Genomic DNA, 8,886 nt, shown 5'->3' with positions numbered 1-8,886 from the left:
AAAAATATCTACCTCTTCATCCTTAATTAACCTACTAACATTTTGTTAGTTCATCCAAAATTAATGTCCAATGGCTATATATAATTACCTGTAAGTATTCTGACATTTTTATTGGTCAGCTCATTTTATGGTTCATTACTTTGGTTCTTTATTTTGTTTCTGTCTCCTAAATTTCCATGTCCAATCTAAATTTCTCTTTTACGTAACTACGTTACTGTATACAGTTCACACACGTTCTCCCGCACAAATTTACACGCGGAGCACACACTTTTTTCCTGTTTTAAATCACTTTTGTGAATAGATCGTTCATAGATGTTAACTTAATGACCAACCAACCCCTGATGAGACTATATGTATCATGGGTGTGTGCATACACCCATATACATGCACACACTGGTCACACACACATACACTCACTCTCTCTCTCACTCTCTGTGCGAAGAAATTCTTCTGATATCACATAATATGAAACAAAGTAAAATGGATGTACTGCTGCTTCACTCAGGTAAAGATGTACCATCAGAGGATACAGGTGCTTTGTAAATGCACCAACTTAACATTACAAAACTGCAGGTGAGTAAACTATGCGAATTAGGGGTTTCTGGTACTTTGAGTATGATAGTAGGAAAGATGCATACTTTACTAGCCTTTTCAGGTCACAACATCCTCATCAAATTCATCAACGTCCACTTACCAAGCATCTCATAAAAAAAATGTGTATGCTTGGTAACTTTCCTTTGTGGCATTCCAAAGGTGACTTACTGTTACTGAAGCAAGTTTACACACCACCCTTTCAAAACTTTCATGAGGCACTATCACCTTCTTTGAATAAACCATCTGAATCTGAATCCAAAGACGACTTGAGAAAAACTGTATTATGACACCACTGACATACAAGTCAGAAGTGAACCACATATTTAAAAAAAAAAAAAAAAAGGATAAACCTCACATTATTTTCTGATAAGATTAGCATATTTACGAAGATCAGACAAACAGTTTCACAATAAAACAGATAATGATGATGATGGTAATGACAATCGTAAATCTACTAAAATAACGTTGAACCTTGTTTTTGCAACTTGTCTGATTGCCAATTAGGTCCAGTTTGCTTTCAAGGTGAACAGTGGGTATTAAGAGAAGAGGAGTATCCTCCCCTGTGTTGTAACTGTGATCAGTGGGTAAAGAAAGGAGACAATCCTCCTCTCCTGCGTGATAGTTCACACATACGCAGCAGCTAGAGACATTCTTTCCAACTGTCTCACAGATAAGAGACAAAACAATGGGTATATATGCGAGTGCGACAGAAACCACTTAACCTCTCTCTCTCTCTTGTTCTCTGAGTCTCTCTGTGGGTGTATCACAACAAACACAACATTCTGCACCTCTTTATGTTGCACCACCCAACCTGAAGCCTTTTTTTTTTTTTTTTTTTTTTACAAATATCGGAAATGTGCCCCCACTCATGGGTGCACATACACACACACACACACACATACTGACTCAAACACATTCACACTTTCACAAATGCAGACTCTTGTCAAACACACACACACACACACACACACATATATATATACCAAAAATGTAATTATGCAATAGTAGATATGTGTGCACACTTGTATGCGTGAGCGTATGATATATATCTATATCTATATATATATATCTCTCTCTCTGTATATATATATATATATATATATATATATATATATATATATATATATATATATATACACCTCTTCCAACAGCAACAACAAAAATATCCATGCTGTTCAGGAAGGGTAAGTGGGAAAGAGGGGAGTGGTGTATGTTGAAGAGAGTGGTACAGGTATCTGTCAAATGCCACTAAAATAAATGAATAATACAATTATATCAATAATAATAATGATAATAATAATACTGCACGATAACAATGAGTAAGAAAAGATCCAGAGCGCCAGCTTTAGCCCCTTGACTGCTGCTTACAAGTATGCAGATCTGTGAAGGGTGAGCGCAGTTACAGGTCAGGACGTTGGTAACCATACTTGGGACTGCATTATTGTTGTCCAGCAAAGTCAGATAGTTTCACCACTTAAAAATGTGCACAAGAAGTAGTTCTTCAAATTCGAGCCACAATGATTTCATTTCAAAAGCTTCAACCGACTTGCTGTTAAACCAGATTTATGACTCACTGCATTAACCCAAATAAACCAACCATCACATGCTGTGGATTATTCTAATGAATCAATCACTCAACTACTCCATCAACGACAGGGTTTTAAAATAGGGCCTGGGGGTGAGCAATGGAGCAGAGAGAGATAGCGATAGAAAGGAAGAGGAGGGGGAGGGGGGGGGGGGGGAGGCAGAGACACAGAAAGAGAGAGAGGGACACTTTTGATACTTTGTCAGTGGCCATGAGGTCCTTTGTGACATGGGTGAATGCCGTCAACATATTTTCTAAGCATAGCAAAACATTAGCATAAATGACTGAATGTGGTGAAAGCAAATGATTAATGAAACAAAACAAAAAGATAGTTATTTCCTTGAAGAAAAATGGTAGCAACCAACAGGCCACACAACACATTGTAATTACAGAGAGAGACAGAGACAGAGAAACAAAGAGAAACATAGATGGTTTACCCATATTATAGGCCACTGCCCCTGTTGAAGGGGCATATTGGAGGAATGCAATACTTCCACATTCACATTGGTATTCATTATCAGACACATGCACTTTGTCTTTTGAATGCTTTACACAGGTAGAGAGCATGGTTTTCAAGTCTTTTCATCTTTTGATACCCTTAACATGATGTCAACATAGGCAAGGTTGCTGTAAATATTTTACAGGAATAAACAGTTCTCTGAGATGTCTTAAAAAGCAGAGAGAGAGAGAGAGAGAGAGAGAGAGAGAGAGAGCACTGAAGAGACAGTAAAAACAAAAAATGATAAAATAAAAAATACAATATATATATATATTCATACATGTATAATGTTTGTTTGTGTACACACATACACACTGACACAAAACACCCACACATGCACACATACAAGCAAGCATGAACACAGTTTAGTCACCCTCATTTCATGGTGTGATGGACAACAATCTGAACAAAAGTGCTACATGGTATATTACACGGAGGCCACAGTGAAACCCATGACCCTTGCTCAGCGTCATGCCCCAGTCAAACCACCGCTCAAGCATTGTCTCCCTTTGCTGTTTCACAGTTCAGGGGAGAGAACCACAGCTCGACACTTCAGCATGGCATTGATACCATGTCTTGCTGATACTTTGTATTTGTATTTCTTTTTATCACAACTGATTTCTCTGTGGGAAATTCGGGCTGCTCTCCCCAGGGAGAGAACGTCACTACACTACAGCGCCACCCATTATTTTGTATTTTTTCCTGTGTGCAGTTTTTTGGGGTTTTTTTTTTTTTTGCTTTGTTTTTCCTATCAAAATGGATTTTTCTACAGCATTTTGCCAGGAACAACCCTTTTGTTGCCGTGGGTTCTTTTACACGCGCTAAGTGCATGCTGCACATGGGACCTCAGTTTATCGTCTCATCCGAATGACTAGCGTCCAGACCAACACTCAAGGTCTAGTAGAGGGGGAGAAAATATCGGCAGCTGAGCCATGACTTGAACCAGCATGCTCAGATTCTCTCGCTTCCTAGGCGGACGCGTTACCTCTAGGCCATCACTCCACACCACTTTTGTCTGATTGATGTAACATAAACCGCAATGCGATATATATGGTCAGCCAGCCTTCTGGTCTATCCCCTCCTCTTTGGATTTTAGTCCCCGAGAACATTTGAAAAATGTCATTTATTGCTCTCTTAATTTTTTTTTTTTTTTTAAAGCAGTGAAAATATATTACTTCCAAAGTTAACCAGTCATGCGCCCTGCTGCCCCCCCCCCCCCCCTCCCCCCATTCCCTCCCCTACCCCTGCACAGACACAAAAATAGTTGCAGTGTGTGTGTGTGTGTGTGTGTGTGTGTGTGACTTGACTGTTTCTTGTTTTTGTCTCTTTGTTTCATGTGTGGGTGGTGCTGTGATAACACGCAACCTTAGTTAAGTGTGGAAATTTGCATGTGCCCTAATTTTAAATCAAGTTCATTCATTCATTCATATTTTTAATTTCCTCATACATTAAAAATTACTGGGCAGGAAGATTATTAAGAAGCAGACAAAACCATACTGATGTCAATTATATTTCTTTAAAAAAAAAAAAAAATTCTTACAAAGAAAAAAATCTTTAGGCTCTGATCTTTCTCTGTCAAGAGGAAAAACATATGTGTGTGTGTGCATGCATGCATGTGTGTGTGTGTGTGTGTGTGTGTGCGTGTGTGTGACTAGCTCCAACCCCCCTCCCTCCCCACTTTTTTCCTCTCTCTGAGACATTTACTCAAGGCAGAGTTTTTTTGTATCTGGATCTATGTACAAACTGATAAATCCACCAGAAGACATCACTAGTTGACCATCATACACAGTGACAAAAAAAAAAAAAAAAAAAGAGATCCTGGGTAGGAGAGAAGTGGGGCGGGTTGGGAGAGGAAAGGGATGGAGCCCAAAACACTCTCTAAGCTAAAGAAAAGATGGAGGAACTGACACCTTTAACTCTCTCCATACGAACGGCGAAAGAGACGACGTTAACAGCGTTTCACCCCAATTACCATCATCAAAACGTTGCAAGCAGAAGGCTCTTATACTGAAGAGGTGAATGTTGACAAAGAATACCACAATTCTGACGACGTAAGCTAAAGTTTGGGTCATTCAGACACCTACTGGACATCCGATGGGTCTGTGTAGAGAAGAAGAGAGGACTGGCCGTACTGAGTGAGTTAATAGTTTAAAGGAAGGAAAGAAAGCACATTTTGAAAAAAAAAAAAAAAAACCTAAAAAACAAAAACAAACCAGCCCATGGCAAGACAAACGCAAAGGGGCAAGGTGGTTTGCGACTACTACAGTGCGGCTACCCCAGCCACTAACAAGGAGCGGCTACCACAGCCACTACCACAGACTGACAGAGCAGCTACCACAGCCACTACCACAGACTGACAGAGCGGCTACCACAGCCACTACCACAGACTGACAGAGCGGCTACCACAGCCACTACCACAGACTGACACACTACCACAGACTGACAAAGCAGCTACCACAGCCACTACCACAGACTGACAGAGCGGCTACCACAGCCACTACCACAGACTGACAGAGCGGCTACCACAGCCACTACCACAGACTGACAGAGCGGCTACCCCAGCCACTACCACAGACTGACAGAGCGGCTACCACAGCCACTACCACAGACTGACAGAGCGGCTACCACAGCCACTACCACAGACTGACAGAGTGGCTACCACAGCCAGTGAGAGACAGCCCAGTCAGCACAGCGCGGGTCAGTGTCTGCATGCTTCAGTGGTCCCCGTCCCAGGCAGTTCCTCGCATTTCATCCCCCACTGGTCACCTGCTATCACGGCTATGTCCCCCACTGGAAGCCACCCCTCCCAAGACCAACTCCTACAGCTTAAAGGGGCCACAGTCGAACTGTTAAAATGTTGCATTGTTGCTCACATCTGGATCTCCGATTTGAAATCGGTTACATGATGCATTTATTTTGCTGATTTTTCTCATTTGCTACGATACAGGGTGTGTGCGTACATGTGTGTAGGCATGTGCACGGACATACGCGTGCGTGCGTGCGTGCGAGTGGCGCATGTGCATGTGTGTGTGTGTGTGTGTGTGTGTGTGTGTGTGTGGATGGATGGCTGTTTATAAGCATGTATAAATTTGCAATATATATAAGCATATAAAAGAGTTATTTCTCCAGACTGTTGTTTCATACTTTACTTGCCTGGCCTCACTGTTCATTTGTTTCAAATCATTATATATATATAATTATAAATCATTCTCAACCAACCAGCCAATCATCCAATCAGTCAAAAAATAGAACACCCATGGAGACAAAGGGGGACAGACTCTGAACAGTGAAAGGAGGAATGGCCAGAGACATTTAGTTCTAGACAGACAAAAGGCACTAGAACGTAGAAGTGGAATGAGGCAAAACAGCAAAAAAAAAGCTCATGCAGGAGTATGCATGCACACACACCCACACACAACCTCACACACACACACACACACACACACACACACACACACACACACACACACAAACACAAATATCCCTACCATTCTCCCCAATCCCTCCCCACACACACACACACACATAGCCAAATATGAAATGAAACCCAACCCAAGCTTTGGCAAGGAAACAGCCCCTTTAATATAAAAAAAAAACAACAACCCAACAACAACCAACAACAGTGGACCAAGTTTCTTACACTGCTAAACAGGTAACAAAGAAGTAACCCCCCTTGGCCCCCGCCCACCCCTCCCCCTCCCCTCCCCCCACAACCCCCACCTCCCGCACCTGTGGTAGCATAGTAGGAGGGAGACCTGCCCATGCTCATATAACCCAGGATTTCGTGCAGCCTGACAAAAGTCTCTAAAACCACTTAGTGCTCTTTCTCTCTCTGAACGAAAAAAAAAAAAAAGAAAAAAAAAAAAGCCCCAAGAAAAACAGATACTACGAAACCACCAGTGTGTCTTACAGTCCCCCCCCAACTCTTCTGTCAGCCAGTATCAGGACAGATCCACAAAGTGTGTGTGTGTGTGTGTGTGTGTGTGTGTGTGTGTGTGCACAGGATTTACCAAATGTCTAGCCTTGTGCTGTTTGGTGGCGGTGGTGGTGTAATTATAAGTATTGGTCACTCAAAGATCTATACAGATTTCACCGATGTCATAAGTACTGGCTGCTTAAAGATACAGACTTCACCAATGTCTTGTGAGCTTTGGAATTGGATTTTTTTGGTTGCTGTTTGTATTTGTTTTTTCTGGTGCTACCTACTTACACTGGATGGACAAGAGGTAAGTGAAGTGATTCAAAAATCATGTACAGTGGTCATTTTACTGCTTTCTAACGTTGCTGGAGGATAAAATGGGTATATGTGTATGTGTATGTGTACACACACACACACACACACACACACACACACACACACACAATTGGATGCAAAGCCAACAGGCCTAGTATAGTGGAAATCATCATCATGATACACACATACACAAACACACCCACCCACACACAAGGAAACAAAATTAATCACAATTATGCTTGCAATCAAGAACAAAAACTAGGATCTGCTTCATGGCAATGAACATTCCATCCATCTTTTAGCAGATTATGAAAAAGCAAACATACTATATTAATTCTACTTGCATACACTATATAATACATACAGCAATTAATCCAAAATACATGACAGAGAAAAACAAAGAGCTAAAAACTGGCAATGGGCTACATTTTTCCTGAACACCAAAACATATAAGCCAGTAAAAGTGCCTTCAAGATTATCAAATCCAAGAGAGACAAAACATATAATGGTGCTAAAATCAAAATATGAAAAATAAATAAATAAATAAATATTTTTACAGTCTTGTAAAAATGAGAAAAGACAAGACAACAAAGACCATAAAAGTTAAGAAAAAATATTATGAAGTAAAAAATAAAAAGAAGAAAATTGCATAAAAATATACATGTAAACTAAGGAAGGAGCGGGAGGGGGGGGGGGGATCTATATTTCCGGGAAGTGGTTATTGTATTGCTTCTAACAGAAGGAACCTTGACAGCCAAAGCGGGGAACTGAGTCGAGATGAGTAGTAACGAGCAGTATCTAACTGAAAGACTTAAAAGTAGTGAAGAAGCAACAATGGAAGGGAGGGTACTTTTAGTGTTTGACTTTCAATCTGAGGGTCCTGTGTTCGATCCTAATATCAGTGACTGGTGGGTTCATGGTTTATGAGAGAAAAAAAAAATTATCTCCCCAGTAAACATATGCTAACCTGTCAGTGTCTTGATCCCCTTCATGTGTGTGTTTCTATTAATCTCTCTCTCTCTCTCTCTCTCTCTCTCTCTCTCTCATACATCTAAGATATAAATACACATGTTAAAGATATTGTAAATTATGTTAGTGTTCAGTGGGATATGGAAACCAGCAAACCACACCTGAAAATGAAATATGGCTGCCTAAACAGCGGGTAAAAAGTGTCATGCATGTAAAAACCCACACAGAAAAAGAAGTGAGAGTTGCAGCCCACGAATGTAGAAAAAAACAAAAGAGACACTATACACATGTATACATGTATGAATGCACACATGTACATGCACATACAATGTGACACATGTATATAAGTACACATACACACATATACACTCACACCATGCCCCATACATGACTGCTCTGGTGGGCAAACACACACGCACACACACACACACGCGCGCATAAACGCACACGCACACACACGTGCGCGCACGCACACGCGCACACACACATGCACACACACAAGCACCATAAGCGCATTCAATTGATTAATAAATCATGCACACCTGTTGCCATCTCTCAGCAAGCCATATTTATCCAAGTTCAGTGCTCACTCAACCAAACACAGCAACACAAACACCAGCAACACTGGAATACACCAAATCAATAAACACAATATTTCCTGTTCATTCAATGCTTCCTACCTGGGAGACACATATACACACACATGCACAAACTCACACGCACACAAACACATGCGCACATTCACACACACAGCAAGTTACCACTAAGGATTTTATTTTCAAGTTAAATTTCTTTTTAATAACAATCAAATCAACTCGAGCAGCTGTCCACTCTCTCTTCCTGATGTATTCTGATTTTCTCAGGTAATCTTACTTTCACTTTTCAGTAAACAAGATATTAAAGAAAGAATCCACAAAACTATCTCAGTCTCCGTTTTTCAAACACTTACAGCAATCACACACACACACACACACACACATACACACACGTATACACACACGTATA

At 40.8% G+C, this 8,886-nt stretch overlaps 1 protein-coding gene across 2 annotated transcripts in view; it reads right to left on the bottom strand.

The window, feature by feature from the left end:
- LOC143289098 (LIM domain-containing protein unc-97-like) overlaps positions 1 to 8,886 on the bottom strand; it is a 46,043-nt gene that overhangs the window by 29,181 nt on the left and 7,976 nt on the right. The window lies entirely within an intron of this gene.

Source organism: Babylonia areolata, chromosome 13 (genome assembly GCF_041734735.1).
Source record: "Babylonia areolata isolate BAREFJ2019XMU chromosome 13, ASM4173473v1, whole genome shotgun sequence".
NCBI lineage: Eukaryota > Metazoa > Mollusca > Gastropoda > Neogastropoda > Buccinidae > Babylonia > Babylonia areolata.
This window is presented reverse-complemented; position numbering and strand designations above follow the sequence as displayed.